Source organism: Ceratotherium simum, chromosome 32, assembly GCF_057802395.1.
Source record: "Ceratotherium simum simum isolate JZ-2026a chromosome 32, ASM5780239v1, whole genome shotgun sequence".
Classification (NCBI taxonomy): domain Eukaryota; kingdom Metazoa; phylum Chordata; class Mammalia; order Perissodactyla; family Rhinocerotidae; genus Ceratotherium; species Ceratotherium simum.
In genome coordinates this window covers 22212858-22231276 of record NC_141931.1, presented here as the reverse complement: position 1 = coordinate 22231276, position 18419 = coordinate 22212858, and positions in this window count along the sequence as shown.

Genomic DNA, 18419 nt, shown 5'->3' with positions numbered 1-18419 from the left:
GCCGCCTTCTCACTGTGTTTTCACAGCGTGGAAGGGACAAGAGAGCTCTGTGGGGTCTCTCTCATAAGGGCACTAATCCCATTCATGAGGGCTCCACCCTCATGACCTAATCACCTCCCAGAGTCCCCACCTCCTGACACCATCCCATTGAGGTTAGGGCTTCAACATATGGATTTGGGGAGGCGGGACAAAATTCAGACCGTAGCAGATAAGGAGGCTTCACTGAGAAAGTGACATTTGAAGAAAGACTTAAAGGAGCTGAGGGAGTTGGCTGTGAAGACATCTAGGGGAACAGCATTCCAGCAGCCACCCAGAGGGAGCCTAAGCAGGAATGAACCCAGTGAGTCTATTATCTCTGTGTGGGTGCTTAGAACTCACACCAGAGACACCAAGTTTCCAAACTGACTTTCTTCTTTCCCTTCTTCCTGAAACTCCCTGCGTTAGTGTGTCAGGCTTTCCAGCTCCAACTCTGTCGTCTGCATTGCATATGACAAATATCCAATAAATACTAAGTAGGGAACAAACAGATAATACCATCCTCGTGAATTCTCAAGCATCTACTACCTCAGGGATCTCAATGAAGACTCTCAAAACACCTGCGTTTACTAATTGATGGCCTCCTATGTAACCAAAGTCTTCAGGACTATTCTGGAACCCTTTTCTTCAATTGATTGTGTCCTTGGGAGAACTGTAAAGAGAACTTAGTGCATGATAGCGGAATGAAAGAAATATCCCATTCCATACCTCTGAGGGAAACAGGCCAAGTCAGTGTGTGAGCGGAAAAAGGGAGGCAAGAGGCAGAAGAGACAGAAGGAACTAGAAGGCCTTTCAGAAGCAGGGGGATGAGTTCCGCTTCACTAGGTCCAGCGTCCTGGGAGGCCTCAATGGTCAAGGACAGCCTGGCCTAATGGGACATCTCTGCAAAGTGAAAATAATGAGGCACTCCAGAGAGCTACAATTGCTACATTTTAACTTAAAAACATAAGTTGTGAATCATGTTTATCCCCACATGGCAGTCATCGCGGAAAGTAGGAACGGATAGACATGGAGAAACAAAAATTGGGATTTCATCTGTCCTGACACTTAGTCATTTATTATCATCAAGCTACAGAGGCACTTTAAAAACCACAACAAGCAAAATTACCCAACTGGAAAGCACCTTGCCATCTTAATTAGATGGAATTTTGTCTTAGCCATGACAGAGAAAGGGTGATTTTTCTAACTGGAAGGGAAAAAACACCTTTCTCTTCAGGATTTATACTTCTTGACACAGATTAAGACAGGCAGGTTATTTATTTCTTTACCTTACCCTGACACTTTTGTTGTCTTCTGCAGAACATCATCACTTCCGGTATAATACCAGCCACAAGCACTGGGGTCCATGCAATCACTTGTCCGTCCATGTGTGGCCCTGTGGCACGTACTAGGACTATAGTATTGAATAAGATGGTTGTGGTCCTTGCCCTCAGGAAGCGTATTGTCCTGAGAGGGACACAGACATTAAATGAGTACATTCACAAATACACATTTAAGCTACAGTTATGGTAAATACTAGGAAAGAAGTTTAGAGGGACTTGGCCTAGTAGTGGGGTTGGGGGTACAGAGGGGACAGGCTTTCTTAAGGACATGATGCTTAAGCTGATACTTGAAGGTGGAATAAGCTTTAGCCAGGACAGGAAGGAAAGGTAGAGGGTCCCCACAGAGGCAAGGGGCTTAGTGCTTACGAGGAACTGAGAGGCCGGGGTTGTTGTGGATAATCAGACTGGGCAAGGATTGCATCAGTCAGAATTTTCAGAGAAACAGAACCAATAGGATGCATATATAGAGAGAGATTTATAATAAGGAATTGGTTCACATGTTTATGGAGTCGGGCAAGTCCCCAGATCCGCAGGTGAGTTGGCAAGCTGGAGACCCAGGAGAGCTGATGGTGTCACTCCAGTGTCAAGTCCAGCAGGCTCAAGACCTAGGAAGAGTCAATGTTTTAGTTTGAGTCCAAAGGCAGGAAAACAGTCGATGTCCCAGTCCAAAGACTGTCAGGCAGGAGGAAGTCTCCCTTGTTTGCAGGAGGTCAGCTTTTTTGTTCTACTCAAGTCTTGAACTGATTAGACAAGGCCCACTGCATTAGTCAGTCTACTGATTTAAATGTTAATCTCATTCGAAAACACCCTCACAGAAACACTCAGAATAACGTTTTACCAAACATCTGGGCACCCCATGGCCCAGTCAACTTGACACATAAAATTAACCATCACAGGGATGGTGAGGAATGGGGCTGGAGAGTTAGATGCGGGGCAGATGTGCAGGGGCCTTGTAAGCAACGCTGAGTTTTGATCTTTATTCTAAGAGCAATGGGTAGCCATTGAAGGGCTTCAAGAAAGGGAAAGAAATACTCTGATTAGTATTGGGAAGAGGTCTGATTGCTGCATGGGGAAGAGATATGCAGGAACAAATGCAGGGAAAGCTCCATAGAAGAAGTGACATTTCAGTCTTGAAGATTGAGTAAGATTTAGTTATTGGTGGAGGATTAAAGGGCATTACAAACGATAGGAATGCCATCAGCAAATGCATAAAGATGGAAATTTGAGGGTATTCAGTGATTAAATCATCTTGACCAAAGAATAGGAAATGTAAAATAGATATGTGTGTCTGTGAGTGTGTGTGTATAAAATGAAGCTAGCAAGGTGGCTGGGGGAAAATCACTGAGAGTCTTGAGTAATAAGGTAAGAAATGCACGACTTTATTTTGTGGCTAATGAGAAGAACTTGATGGTTTCTTTGAGCAGGTGAATGACAATCAGATCTAGTTTAGAAAGATGACTGTTGATGACAATGGATTGGCAGCAGGGAAGAAGACCAATAGAGTAGACAACAGTTGGTAGGGTACCAAGAAACCATTAAGGAGTGAGAGGGGAAGAGTCATTGAAGATACTGAGGAGGGAACAAATTCAGGAGACTTGTTTGAGGTCAAGTCAACAGAATGGAGCAACTGATCAACCATGGAGAGTGAGGAAGGGGAAGGGGTGAAATATAATTCTACATTTCTAGCCTGCATAATTAAGTGGAGAGTGATGTCCATGATGACCATGATAGGGGATTCAGAAAGAAGAGGGGAAGTCTGGGTTTATTTCAGGAAGGAGGGATGAGAAGAGGGGGAATAAAAGAAACTATTAGACATGTTGAATTGGCGGTGCTTATAGCATTTCCAGGTAAGATGTCCAGTGGGCAGTTAAGATTTATGGGTCTGGAGCCCAGGAGAGAAGTTGGGTTGGAAATACAGACTTGGGAGTCATAAGTATGATTATAATTGTTCTCAGTCTTTTGAATTTCAAAACTTAGTAAAATTTATCAAAAAAAAAAAAAAGGCAGTTCTCATGATTAACTTTTTTTTTTTGTTAAATATTACCACCTACTCTCACTACCACTTCACGAAAGACCAGGCATTGTAATTCCAAAAAAATATGAAAGCCATCATCTCAGAATAAAGGAGCCTTCTTTAAATGAAATAGATTTAGCCTTATGAAAACCTCCCCCATCATCCTCATTTTTCTCATTTGGCTGCAAACCTGTGAAACTTGTGTCACAGACTGTCTGGTTTGCATTTACCCAGCATCGGCTTAAGACATGAGGGTAGCCAAAACTGTGAGATTTGATGAGAACGCCTTGGAAGAGAATTTAGAACTTATAAGACAGAAGGGAAAATGGAAGAGAGTGAAACCTTAGGAAATCAACATTGAGGTGAGGAGGTGGGCAGAAAGGCAGAGCAGTGAGGGAAAATCTGTAAAAAATGAGAATTAAAAAATAGAAATAAAAAGGATCCTTCCACCTTTCAACTGCAATCTGATAGAAACCCCTACTCTCATCCCTGCTTTAGTAGAGACGGGATTTTGATCAGCACGGCAAACGGGAAGTCATATGCCCTTAGTGGCCCGGAGGAAGATTAGCACAAAAGCCACAAACTATAACAGGGGTCAGTGAACCATTATGGCCCATGGGCCGAATCTGCCCTGCCCACCCCCTGTTTTTGTACCACGCATGGGCTGAGAATGCTTTTTACATTTTTACATGGTTAAAAAAATAAAGAGAAGAATACTATTTTGTGACTTGTGAAAATTATTTGAAATTCAAATTTCAGTGTCCATAAATAGTTTTGTTGGATCACAGTCACCCTGAGTCGTTTACATGTTGTCTGTGGCTGCTTTCGTGCTATGTGACCGAGTTGAGTAGTTGTGAAATAAAGTGTGGTCCAAAAGGCCTAAAATACTTACTATCTGGCCTAGCGTGGTCTAAATGTTTGTGTCCCTCCAAAATTCGTAAGTTGAAACCTAATCCCCAATGGATGGTATTGGGAGGTGCGGCCTTTGGGAGGTGATCCGGGCATGAGGGTGGAGCCCTTGTGAATGGGATTAGAGTTCTTATAAAAAAACCCCAGAGAGCGACCTAGCTCCTTCCTTCCATCAGTTGAGGTTATGGCTAAACAGCACAGTCTAGCAAGTGGGCCTTCACCAGATCCCAAAGATGCTGGCACCTTGATCTGGGACTTCCCAGTCACCAGAACTGTAACACATAAATGTTTGTTGCTTGTAAGCCACCCAGTCTGTGGTATTTTATTATAGCAGCCTGAACAGATAAGACGTAGCCCTTTACAGGGAAAATTTGCCAGCCCTTGAACTAGACGCTAGAGGGAAGAGGGTGGGCAGGCTGGAAACCCTGGAAAGGAACAGTCAGGCAGAGCTGTAGGAGGTGATCCCTCCCACCTTCATCCAGGACTGAGACCACATCAGAGAAGGGGTCTCTCGGTGCAGTATGTAACACCATTCATTGCCTTGGTTGTTCAGAGGCCCAGGGAGGGAAAAAAGAATAACACACCATGGAGCATGTCAGCACGTTACATATAGATTCACATTCGGATTGTTGTTGTTGTTTTATTTTGTGCCTGTGTGTTTTTATATTAACTTTGAAAATGTTCCTTTAAACCAAAATTGGCTCTGCTTTTACAGCTTGACCTCCCTCCCAGTCCTGGGTACTGATTGTTGGGGAAGAGTGACATTTCCCTACAATGCTGGCTCATTATTTTTCTTCTGGAATTGCGAATCCAAGGATCAAATGGCACAGTCTGAAAACACCAAGGAGGGGAGGGAATCCCACTAGAGGTGCCTTGAAACAAAGGAAACAAATAACTTCAAAACCACATCATGCGATCTGGACCTGTTATGGGACAGATGGAACTCTGGATTGTTTGATTCTATCAGCAGAACAGAGGAAGGAAATGTTTTAAAATGAGATTATGTTATTTTCCCCAGTTCTTATTATGAAACCTTCCTGAAATGTACTTTAAATATCAGCAGCCCCTTTCATGAGGTTGAATGGGATTCTGCCAGCAGAAGCATTGCAGGAAAGTGGTTCCATTATGAAAAATGTGGCAAGGCAGAGGTTGTCATGAATAGCCAATCCCTGTGGGGTCCTTTGGCTGGGTGAAAACTCAGGCTTAAAACACAGCTGCGTGTATTAGGAAGGGACTAGCGTCTTTGAAAAAGCTATGTGCCCCATAGAAACATTAATTAAAGGATCCTTTTTCAAAAGACATCAATTGTAATAAATAAAGAGTCTTATGCATTCTTTGCTCTCAACAAGAAAATGATTGATGACTAGTTATTGTATAGAGAAGAAAAAATATGCTGGAAGTTATGAAAATCTCCCCCAAATAAAATCATGCAATAATTCTTTATAATGCTAGGCTTTCTATACAGAATTTTCCAAAGGAATTTGTTTGTATTATGTAGCCCTAAACCCTGCTGAATAATAAAAAAAAAGATGTTTTGCTAGTGCTCTCTCGTCAAAGGACTGTCCAAGACCAGCCAGGAGTTTGTCCACTTGTCTCTTTCGTGTGGGTGTCCTCCCACGCACACCTTTAAGTGTTGGGCTTCCTCAAGACCCTCTGAGTCCCAGAGGCCACGTCCAACGGCTTGCCTGACATTGCCACTGAGAAGTCTCAGAACACCTGGAATTTAATGACCTTCTCCGTCATCCTTTCGGTCTTCACCAAATCTGTAAATGGCACCAACATCCATCCAATCACCAAGCCAGAACTAAGAATTCATCCCCAGTTCTTCTGTTCTCATTGCCCAGCCCCCAGACCATTCTCTACAAAGTTAAAAAGAATGACTTCTTGAAGCATAAATAAGACCTTATCACAAACCTGCTTAAATCCTTCACTGACTTCCCATTGCAGTTAGAATACAATTCAAACTCTTTTCCTTAGCCTACAAAGCCTGGTGTTTTCTCGAGCCTTTTCTCAATCCCTGCTTCCTCACTCACAATGTGCAGCAATATCTGTGTTTTTCAGTCTTTGAACTCTCTTGTTCCTTCCTGCTCTGGGCTTCCATGTTTTCTGTTCCCTGTGCCTGTAGAGTTCACCACACACACTTCATAGACCACCATTTTGGATACAGAGCAAACTCTCAACCTCCTTTTTCTTTTAATTATCAGGGCTTGGGGCTGAACTGAGTGTCACTATTGGAGTTCAAGATGGCCATCAAAATAGTATCCTTCTTCTCTATCCAAGTTCTGAGCCCTTGAGAAATAAGTCAAAGAAGCCAGACAAATAGAGACCAAAATATCGCCTTTATTGCTGACAAATTGGTCTTGGAGAATGTGGCTTATAATATCTGCAAACAAGTGGCTTCCTAGTACTAACCCTAGGTTCAAGGAGACCCACCCCCAGTCACAGGCTGTGTTGGGGTCTTGCCCCTGGAATATTTACAGCAGGGAGAGGCAGAGTAGACCTGTGCTCTCTGCGGCAGGCTGGCTCTCCAAGAAGAGGACAGAATATATCTGGACTGCAAACCCAGGTTCTCTTTCCAAATGTAAGCAATTCCTCTTCCTCTAGGAAGTGACATGGCAGAGGAGACCAGAAGTATTATGCTAGCGAAGCTCCCTTTACCTAGGAGGAAACACCAGGACTTGAGAAGAAGCGTTCTTCCTGCACCCCCAAAGCCACATCCACATCCGCATTTGCATCCTCCAAAGCCACCTCCTCTAAAATGCCTGCTAACTCTGCTCCCCTGGGCTGGGCTAAGGGCCTTCATCTGGCTCTCCTGGCACCCTCAGCGTCTCTGCACTCACCTACCCTTTTGCCCTATGATGATCTATTTATATGCCTGTGCTCCCCACCAGTCTGTGGACTCCCTGAGGGCAGAGACCAGGTAGAATAAAGAGTGGAGGGAAGAGGGCCGGCCCTGTGGCTTAGCGGTTAAGTGCACGCGCTCCGCTACTGGCTGCCTGGGTTCGGATCCTGGGCGCGCACCGATGCACCGCTTCTCCGGCCATGCTGAGGCCGCGTCCCACATATAGCAACTAGAAGGATGTGCAGCTATGACATACAACTATCTACTGGGGCTTTGGGGGAAATAAATAAATAAATAAAATCTTAAAAAAAAAAAGAGTGGAAGGAAGAAAAGTTGTTGTGTATGACTTGGAGGTGTTTTTCTTATCATATTCCACAGGTTAAGGGATGACCCATGACAGGAATGGAATCCCAGCTGGGATGGGACCTTCAACAAAATGAGAACCAGCGTGGAGGACCACAGCAGGGCTGGCCCATACATGGAAGCCCATTTCCAGAGAGTTCTGTCTGTCTCTCTGGCCTCAGCTGGAGGGTATAAAATGAAAGGAAGTTCTGTCCTCTTCACACAGGGCTTTGTGAGACTTTTTCTTTAACATTCTGAAGACAGAAAAAGTATCCATCAGACACAGATTGCCCATGACTCAGAGGTTAAATGGTTCAATCCATGTTGCAATGGCTTTGGCTCCCTGGTGACAGAATGAGCTCTCACACATTAAATTGATCTTGTTTTAAAACCAGTGCAGCTGTGTTGGAAGTATCTCTCTTCAACGGAGATTCAAGCAGCCCCCATACATGGGGTATACTATATTCGTAGTGCTAATCATTACGCAGGGATTACTGAGAAAGTGGTGTAATCACCAGTTATAATTTACAACCGGTCCAGCTCTGGACTGTCTCGCTCCAGCATTTACATTCTCTGCAAAGGGTAATATTTAAGCCTGAAATATCACAGAGAGCGAGGAAGAATGCACTTGCATTCAAGGCAAGCAGCCCAGGGGGGAAGTCTCAACTACCAGATTGAGGACAGCAAGAAATGGAGTTATTAATGTGTAAGTCACAACCTAGATGGAACAGCACTGTTCCCAGGACAGAGCAAAGCTTAGCCCCGCTCGGGACCCCCACTCTAGGGGACCCTGGGGAGGGGACTAATCAGGGAGGTGGTGCTATTCATTGCTACTGAGAAAGCCCCATGACTCCTGTAAAGCTAGGTCTACACATGCAATACACACATGGGTCTATGCATGTACATTTGTACAATAAATCCTTCAAGAGCCACTAGCACCCCAATCAACTTCCCATCGTGCAGTGTCCTTTAGTGGCTTCTTCCTTTCAAAGCCTCGGTGTTTCTGTTAAGCTTCTTCAACTTTACATAACTGTCCGACCAAGGAAGGAGTAGATGCCCAGCGGGACTTACCTGAGCCCAAATCCTTTGTAGCCACAACCTTGTCTCTAAAATGATACTAACATGGTGCACACATTTCACCTTGAGGGACAACACTGGGAATGCCATTCTCTTGTTAATTCATCAGACATTTCTGAGCTCTGACTCTGCAAGGCCGCACAAGGAAGGCATTCTGGAGGAGCGGATCCTTGCGCAGAGTCTTAAAGGATAAATTGGATCAGGTAGATCCAATCGTTAGAAGGATGGATTGGGGGTGGCAGGTAGATGGTCTTCAGAGGGGACCTCATGAGCAGAGGCATAGAAGGGGCAAGACTATGAGCAGCTATGCTGTAAATTGCAAGGAGTGGGGAGGTGTGGTCAGGCCAGAGCTTGCCTGTATCCTGCAGGCAGTGGGAAGTCCTGCACTGCAGCTGGATTAATCTGGGCCCCATGGGGAAGAAGGATTTGCAGGAACCTGGACAGGTGGCACAGACCCTGTCACTGGACTCCCTGTCACTGGAGCCACACTCCAGGGAGCCCTTGTAAAGTGAAGGGTTTAGGCTGATCTGTAAATGCTCCAGACTGGGATAGGCAGTGGCCTAGGGAGATTAAGAGTCTCTTTGGGGGTGAGTGAGGACCCACCAGGGACAGGAGCTGGGTGGGCTCAGAGATAGCACCTCACCTCAGAGCAGGGTGAACAGCTGTCTGAGGGTGTTACAGACAACAGCTGGCAGACTCCCACCTCCATTATGTCTATTGTTCTGGAAAGTCAAATTTGCTAAAGCCGTTTCAAATGAGAGAGAATCCACTTCTGCGGGGGCTGGCCCCGTGGCATAGTGGTTAAGTGCGCATGCTCCGTTACTGGTGGCCCGGGTTCGGATCCCGGGCGGGCACCCACGCACCACTTGTCCGGCCATGCTGAGGTGGCATCCCACATACAGCAACTAGCAGGATGTGCAACTGTGACATACAACTATCTACTGGGGCTTTGGGGGAAAAAGAAGGAGGATTGGCAATAGATGTTAGCTCGTGGCCAGTCTTCCTCAGCAAAAAGAGGAGGATTGGCACGGATGTTAGCTCAGGGCTGATCTTCCTCAGGGAAAAAAAAAAAAAAGAATCCACTTCTGGGTGTATACACCAAAGCATTGAAAGCAGAGACTCAGGCAGATATTTATTTGTGCCCCCTGTTCATAGCAGCACTATTCACAGTAGCCAAAATGTGGAAACAACCCAAGTGTCCATCAATGGAAAAATGGGTAAACAAAATGTGTTATATAGACACAATGGAATATTATTCAGCCTTAAAAAGGAAGGAAGTTCTGATACATACTACAACATGAATGAACCTTGAGGACATTATGTTAAGCGAAATAAGCTAGTCACAAAAGGATAAAGACTATGATTCCACTTATATGAAGTTCCTGGAATAGTCGAAATCACAGAGACAGAAAGTAAAATGGTGGTTGCCAAGGGCTGGGGAATGGGGAATGGGGAGTTAATGTTTAACGGGGACAGAATTTCCATTTGGGAAGACCAAAAAGTTCTAGAGATGGATAGTGACGACGGTTGTACATCAATGTGAATGTACTTAAGGCCACTGAAGTGTATACTTAAAAATGGTCAAAATAGCAAATTTTATGTTATGTATATTTTACTACAATTTTTTAAAAAACAGATAAAGGAAAAGTGAACTAACATTCATTGAGCACCTAGTATATATCAGCACTGCCCTAATTGCTGTAAGTGCTTCAATTTATTTAATTCCCCGCAAAATGCCCTGGGCTCTATGCAAGGCAGCCAGCAGCCACACCTGGTCAGGTGTGCAGAGACTGCCCTCCATTCCCGTCCGCAGGCCTGGCCCTCTCCAGGAGGAGTGCTGCAGCATTATCTAAGCCCCTCAGGCCCCTGTCTGCCCCTGTCCCCAGGGCAATGATCAAAACCACTGTCCCCACCTGCCACGCCTTTATGACGGGAGCCCCACATCTGACTATCGGCTCTTTGTCAGCTGACCAGGAAGAGACCTGGGGTCAGCCTTCCAGGCCCCGCCCTGCCCCTGCCTCCTGGCCCAGATGTGGCTGTGCTCAGGGAGAAAGGGGTCCCGAGTCCCGAGAATCAGAGCTCTGTGTGACCCAGGTGTGCGGGGATGAGGAAAGATAGGCAGCCTGCTGTTTGAGGATCTCCTGGGCCCTCTGACAGCCTTGGAGGAACCTGAAAGACAGTCAAGATAGAGACTCAGAATCCTTCTCAACACAGCATCTGAGGTCAGAGTTGGCTCGCCAGGTGAAACCACCCTGCCATCCCTTGTTATTTGGCTGGCGTGGCCTTGGCTTTTGTTTTGCCTTCTCCCAAAAAGGCTGCCTGGGCTCCATGCCCCGCCCCATGCCCAATTCAGGCAACTGAGATGCTATGCCCAGCCTGCTTCTCAGGGAGGGCCCTGAGCAGATGTCTCTCTACCTCCTAAAAAGGCACAAAGCTGCAAAATTAAATCTGCCTTCATCCATCTCTCAAGTGCATCTCCCCTCCCTCTCTGCCCCCATCTCTAAGTCAAGTGAAACAGAGCAACTTTTGTATGACTTTCCTTTTAGAATCTCAGCCTCCCACCTGGAGGCCTGAGCTAGTCTGTTTCAGTCTGGCGGAGGCTTCTTTGTTAATGGAATAACATCTACTTAAGCCTCTTGCACTCGCCTGCTCCAACTTGAGTGGAACAGAGGGGGCACCTGGGATGGGAGATGGTGTTCCGTTCCCTGCAGACCCTCTCTCTCTCTCTCTCTCTGGCTCTCACTCTTGAGCGTACACACACACACCTGTTTGCAACAAGAAGGAAAAGAATCTACCTTTTAGATTCCAGACTTACTTGATCGTGGAGATAAGCACACCCTTGCTGTCCACTGGCCTCGCCCCAGAACACACGGCCACCCCAGGATGGCCTCCTGGGCTGTGGGAGGGCTAGGCCGAGAGACACCAGGGCGGCCCTGCCCTGGCCACTTGCAAAAGCATCTTTCAAACCAGATCTGCAGGCTGAGTGTGCTTTGTTGTTTTGGACAACAAAGGCCTGTGTTACACCAGGGCTCCCACTGCTCCCTCTTGGAGGGGAGAGAAGAAGCCTCCATTTCACTTAAGTGAGCCAGCTGCCTCACACCTGAAAATCAAAACTAATCTTATGGCTCCCGCTGCCCTCATGTCTTGATGGAATCTAGAATCCAGGAGCTCTGGGCTTGGGAAGAACCTGGGCAAAGCATGGAGAAGACCCTGTCTGTGCACCTGCCTCCAGGCGGGACCCACCCAAAAGCCTTCCAGGAGGTGGAGAGACTATTTGCAAGATCAGCTTTAAAAGTCTCTAGGGAATTCCTTTCCACCAGCGCTGTAGGATGGGGCTGTGAACAGAAGTCGTTCGTCTGTTGTGTGCCAGAAACAAAGGAGCAGTTGAACTTGTTCTCTCTGTGCCAGTGGCTTAAACAAGCACCTCAAACTATAATTACCTTTTGCCAGTTGGACTGGTTGAGGAAACGGATGGCTTCCCCCAGAGCTACGGTGACTGCCAGCCCCGGGGTTCTTGGGACTGTCCTTGAATGTCTTGGTCTGGCTTCTAACGCGCTTGATTTTGTTATATGAGTCACAGTACAATTAAAAGAAAAGTGGCTGAGGAAAAAGAATGGAGGGAAAAGACAGAAGAACTACTACATAGAGGGTCCAAGGCATGTAAACATTTACGTCCCAGCCAAGCCTTACTCTAAACACCGCCAACCTCAAATCTCAATTTACGATACTTCAACCGTCTAGTATAGAGGCAATTATAGTCATTACTGAATGGGAATTATTTCGTTTTATCAACAGCAAAATATCCATCAGAAGCTTCCTCTTGGTTGCTCCTCTAGTGAATTGTCAGAAATCTGATTACGTACAACTTTTTTGGATCCTTTCTATTGTGTAAAGCAAGATATTCTTGAATTCTGAAGCTAGCCGCCTAAGCTTGGAAAACACCAAACGCTTTTGTAATTCTAGATAATAAGAAGTGCTCATTTGGCATGAAGGAACATGAAACGTAAACACCAGCTCATCAAAGGACTTCAAATGTCTTAAAAAGGAAAGAAAACAATACAGTCCAGGAGCCAAATGCGATAACAAACCCAACCATAGGAGAAGGCTTCAGTCATTAGGCAGGCTCCACAGAGCACGAAGCCAATGGCAGTTGTGCTACTGGGTTCTTCCTCATTTGTAACTGGACAGGTGGGGCTGGGGGGACCAGCCCCCAGAGCTCACCCTGGCTCACCATCGCATTGATCTTATTTTTAAAGCAAGGTGTAGCTTTGTCCTGGGCCTGGGAAGAGGCACATAGGGTCCCCGTGGGCTCCTGTTCCTGGTCGCCCTCGTTCCCACATCTGGCCCAAAGCTGGACTTACCCAGAGTCAACTTGCAAAGTAGGTAAAATGAATTTTCAGCTTCCCCAGCCGGCCCACCCAGAGGTCTGTCTCATTCCTTTCCTTTTTCCTGCAGGCCCCAGCCCAGTCCTGCATTCACCTAAAGCTTAGGCTTTAAGGAAAAATGTGATAGAATTCATCAAGATGTAAATGGCTGCATTTTTGACAAAACCTTAAGGAAAAGGGTGATGGTTAATTTTATATGTCAATGTGACTGGGCCAAGAGATGCCCAGATCGCTGGTGAAACATTATTTTTGGGTGCGTCTGTGAGGGTGTCTCCAGAAGAGATTAGCATTTGAATTGGTACACTGAGTAAAGAAGATCCCCCTCACTAATGTGGGCGGGCATCATCCAATCCTTTGAGGGCCTGAATAGAACAAAAAGGTGGGAGAAGGGTGAATTTGCTCCCTGCCTGAGCTGGGACATCACCTTCTCCCGCCCTTGGACACTGGGATCCTGGTTCTCGGGCCATCAGACTTGGACCAGGACTTACACTGTCAGTACCCTGGTCCTCGGGCCTTTGGACCCAAACCGGGACTTTGACCATTGGCTCCACCGGTTCTCAGGCCTTCAGGTTTGGACTGGAACTACACCACCAGCTTTCCTGAGCCTCCAGCTTATAGATGGCAGATCGTGAGACCTCTCAGCCCCACAATCACGTGAACCAATCCCTCATAACAAATCTCCTTTTGTATCTATCTATACATATCCTATTAGTTCTATTTCTCTGGAGACGCCTGACTAACATGAAAAGGAATATGGTCTAACTGGAATTTCAGAAGGAACAGAAGGTACAGAGGAAGGTGAGGGGTGGGGCGGAGCCCCGCAGAGAAGCCCTGAAGTCATATTGAAGAGGTGGCACCAGGGTGAGCCACACAAGACCAGGCTGGGTACTAGGGGGTAGACCAGTTGTTCAGGAGAAACCCCTGTGCAATGTCGCAGATCCTTCTCCTTAACCACCTTTGATCCATCGGCTTCTTAACCAGGAGACACGGGTGACCCTGAGTGCTGCTGGCCCTGTCTGATGTGGCCTCAGTAGTGCTGTACGTTTCGGAATGGGGCTCTGACTCCCAGAGGAGAAGACCTCCCCTACAACGGGGCTTCACACACAGAGTTGAGGAAAGTATTTGGCATCTGCAGCAGTCAGATTGGCCCCAGATGTGTCCCCTCCTCCTCATCGCCCTGGGAGAAATGCAGGTATTGTGGGCTTTGCCATTTAAACACACCAGAGGAATGGCTCACTGGTGACCTCATTACCGTCGTTGCCCAGAGAACCAGTTACACCTGCTTGCCGCCCACAGCCTGCTGACACTGGGCTGGGATGCCAGGCCCAGGAAAAGACCCAGTTCCTGGACAGAAATGCCTCCCTTCACAGCCACATCAAGGCCTCAGAAATACTTCTTCTTGGGTGGGGGAATAACAAGACTTTCTGTGTTCATCAAGAAATAGATGCCCTGTGACTCTTACTTGCTGTGAACGGTCTCTTCCACATGCTCCTCTAGCATTGTCCACAAAGTTGTCCATATAATTGTGTGCCCCACAAGTTAGCACTCTGGAGCCTGACTCACACCACAGGATCGGTCCCACCTTAAGGCAAGGGGCCGGCCTTTTGTCATCAGGTGTTCATTGGCTTCCAGCTGCCCTGGGGATGGGGGAGGCTGTGTAGCCCCCTGGGCAAAGGGGGCAGTGAAGTGCTGTTAGCAGCCAACACAGCCTGTTAGAGGGAACTGGGGGGACCACCTGTGTCTATCACAGCATGAAACATTACTTCTGTTACTTTGGTTAGGTTTTTTTCCAGACAGGGTTCTTCATCCATCATTTGCACAGATGTTTCTTTCTTCTGTTTTTTCTTTATTATTTTTGCATGTTTGCTGTTCCAACCTTCTGCCTCTCTTTAGAGTGGGGTTGAGTTCTCTGTGACATACTTCCCTCCTTATCTGATCGCTTTTGTGTCTCCTCTTCTGAGCTACAGTTTGGTGACAGGGGTTTGCAGTCATAGCCACTTTCCTGTACCTGGTAACTTGGCAGGAACAGGTCGGAGAACAGGTGGGGTTCTGCTCAGCCTTTGCTGGCAAGGCTGCCTCCAGCCTCCTTTTCTGAGATCGTGTGAAATATCCTGTTCCAGATTTCACTCTGCCTCGTTAAGAATGTTTCTTACTACTGTATGGATTCCTTGGGTCTTTTGGCCCAACTTTTGTGGAGCTCTGGAGAAGGGCTGAGATCCCAAGAGCATGGGGGGTAAGAGCTTTTATCCTCATGCGTTTTCCCCATCAACGTTGTCTGGGCTGCTTCATTCACTAACAAGTGTTCCTGAGAATTCTCGAGATTTTCTTGATTCCCTTCTATATCCTGCTTTGGGGGTGGGGGTGCTGAAGGTGGAGTTGGGAGTTATTTTGGGTACCATGTTTCTTTTCAAATTTACAGTGTAGGATTGTCTTCTTTTCCATGTTTGATTGCCACCACTTTTCAAATTTACAGCGTGGGATTGTATTCTTTTCCATGTTTGATTGCCGACAGTGAGGTTTTTTGCTGGACATGTCCATGTTCTATTGATTTCATTAGGTGTTGGGGAGAGAGAGAGAGAGTTGTGATCTGACTTTCTTTATTCTTGGGAAAATGCAGGTCCATGGAGTTAGACGCCAGCATTCCACCAAGTGGGGTGTGGGCAGTAGAGAAAAGAACAGGACATCAGGCTGTGGGGTCACCTCATGGTTCTGAAACAGTGGTCCCAGTGTCATCCACACCCCCACTCCACCAGCCTTCATCCTCAATTGGAGACCGATTTCCTCTTAGCTGCAACCAGAGCCAACGAAACAGGGACAGGCTGTCAACGGAACTGATGTCTGAGAAGAAGAACCCCTTTCTTTTCTCTTGGAAGCCTCCACCCTCAAAACTAATCTATCCCTTCACACTCCATCCATAGAGACGACTTTGCTGGCCGTCACCTCAGCAGGACCTTGTAAAGGACCCACATCCCCTGGTGCCTCTGCCTATTCCTTCTCCAAATGCACAGGCATCTATCTTCCCCCAGAGAGAATCTTTTCCCAAGGAAATAACTAGCAATTTTGGCATTTGGGGCTAGCAATATGAAAAGTGACCTCAAGCCAATGGAAGGACCATGGTTAGCATGGAGAGGGGAGAGTGGCCCCTCCGTAGGCAAAGCGCCCTCCAGGCACTGGGACACATGCAGTAGCTGACACAGGGACAGGGTCACCTTGCCACCCCAGCCAGAGAGCTGCACTTGGCTGGGGATGGGAGAAGGGAGGAGAATGGTAGGGCAGTTTCTCTGGAGTTACCAGCCTACTACTTTGTACAGTCTGTTAAAATCATTATTTCAAAATCTGCACCCTCTAAAGTTTGGTGTCCTGTGCAAAGCACAGCATCCCTGCCCTGATTTCACATTGTCTGGAAATTTCCTGGTTGACCATATGCCCCTGGGTCGTTCCAGCCTCTCCGGGCACCAGGTTCCCCCTTGGGGCATTATCACATATTTCTTTAACTTACACTTACAGGGTATGAAGTGGGCACGGACACAAGGAAAACCAAGGAAGAATTTGCCAAACAGAGTGAGAAGATCAGGGCACCCAGAGCCAGGTGCTGCCATCATCTTGGAGCAGGAGAAGGCATTTGGCAAGAAGCAGAGCCGCTATGTAGCAAACCCACCCCCATGCCTGCCAGGCATGTTAGGAATTCCTCACCTGATTGCTGGCCACAGATGCTCCTGTAACAAGCGGTGATTTCTCCACCTGGCAGCTCCAGGGAGCCATCTGGCTCTGCACGTGTGGTTTGCGGGGTCCAGGATTTGGCATGGAGGGAGCAGGAGGTGGGTGTCTGCCACACTCTTCAGCTCGCAGGAGGAGCAGGACCACCACCGTATTCCATCGTCCCCTCTCTGGCTTAAATAATAATCACTGTTTTATTTTAAGCATCAGAATTCCTGCATTGTAATAACGTTTATTTGAGAGGTGGTCGTGGAAATAGAGATGTGCAGAATCTCCACTCTCAAAGGCAGCTCCCAGAAGAGACCGACGTACCCAGGGAAGTTCGTGACCAGTAGAAAGGGCTCCAGTCAGCATGCGCATATGGCGACATCCCCTTTGTTTTTACTATTAATCACTCAGACCCTGTCAAGTTAACAGGAAACCCATTTATCTTCTTCATGGGGCTCTCCCTTCCCCTCCTCACTCTAAGAGGTCCACACCGTCTGAGCAGAGAAAACCCTGAAGTCTAAAAAGTCGTTGCTTCTCACTGCCGGAAACGGGTCCCCCTTGATTCCACCAGCAATCTCTGTTCACCGCCCAGCCAGAGTCATGCACAAGTTGCCTGGGTTCTTGGAGGTGGGGTAAGCCACTCCCTGGGGACTAAATCTAGCCTGGAGGGCCCCAACGTGAGTTCTCGGCTGGATTCCTTTCCTAGGGCTGCCATGACAAATGACCCCAAACCAGGCAGTTTAAAACAACAGAAATTTATTCACTCACAGTTTTGGAGGCTGGAAGTGTGAAATCAGGGTGTTGGCAGAGTTGGTCCTTCTGGATGCTCTGAGGGAGAATTCCTTCCATGCCTCTCTCCCAGCTTCTGGTGGCCGCCACAATCCTTGGTGTTCCTTGGTTTGTAACTGCGTAATTCCAGTCTCTGCCTGCTTCACACAGCCATCTCTGTTTCTCCTCTTCTCTGTGTCTCATAAGGACGGGGGTCATTGGATTTAGGGCCCACCTGGTTAATCCAGACTGTTCTCATCTCAAGATCCTTACTTTAATTATATCTACAAAGACATCTTTTCCAAATAAGGTAATATTCACAGGTTCTGGTGGACACATCTTTTAGGGGAACACCATTCAACCCAGGTGTAGTCTGCAAGGGCTGCCATAACAAGATACACAGCCTGTGGGGCTGAAACAACAGACATTTATTTTCTCACGGTTCTGGGGGCTGGAAGTCTGAGATCAAGGTGTTGGCAGGTCTTGTTTCTCCTGAGACCTCTCTCCTTGGCTTGCAGATGGCCACCTTATCTCTGTGTCTTCATGTGGTCTTTCCTCTGTGTGTCCATCCCCGGTGTCTCTCCATGTGTCCAAATTTCCTCTTTTTTTCTGAGGAAGATTCTCCCTGAGCTAACATCTGTGCCAGTCTTTCTCTATTTTGTATGTGGGTCCCCGCCACAGCATGGCTGATGAGTGGTATAGGTCCATGCCCAGGAACTGAACCCCAGGCCACTGAAGCGGAATGTGCCGAACTTAACCACTAGGCCACGCTGTTGGTCCCCCCGAATTTCCCCTTATAAGGACACCAGTCAGATGGGATTAGGGCCCACTCTAATGATCTCATTTTAATCACTACTTTAAAGGCCCTATCACCAAATCCAGTCACATTCTGCGGTACTGGGGGTCAGAGTTTCAACATATGAATTTTGGGGGGACACAATTCAGCCCTTAACACCAGGTAAGCATCTTTTAGCCCCGCTCGGCCCCCAGCCGGGCAGCTCCAGCCAGCTCAGGAGCCC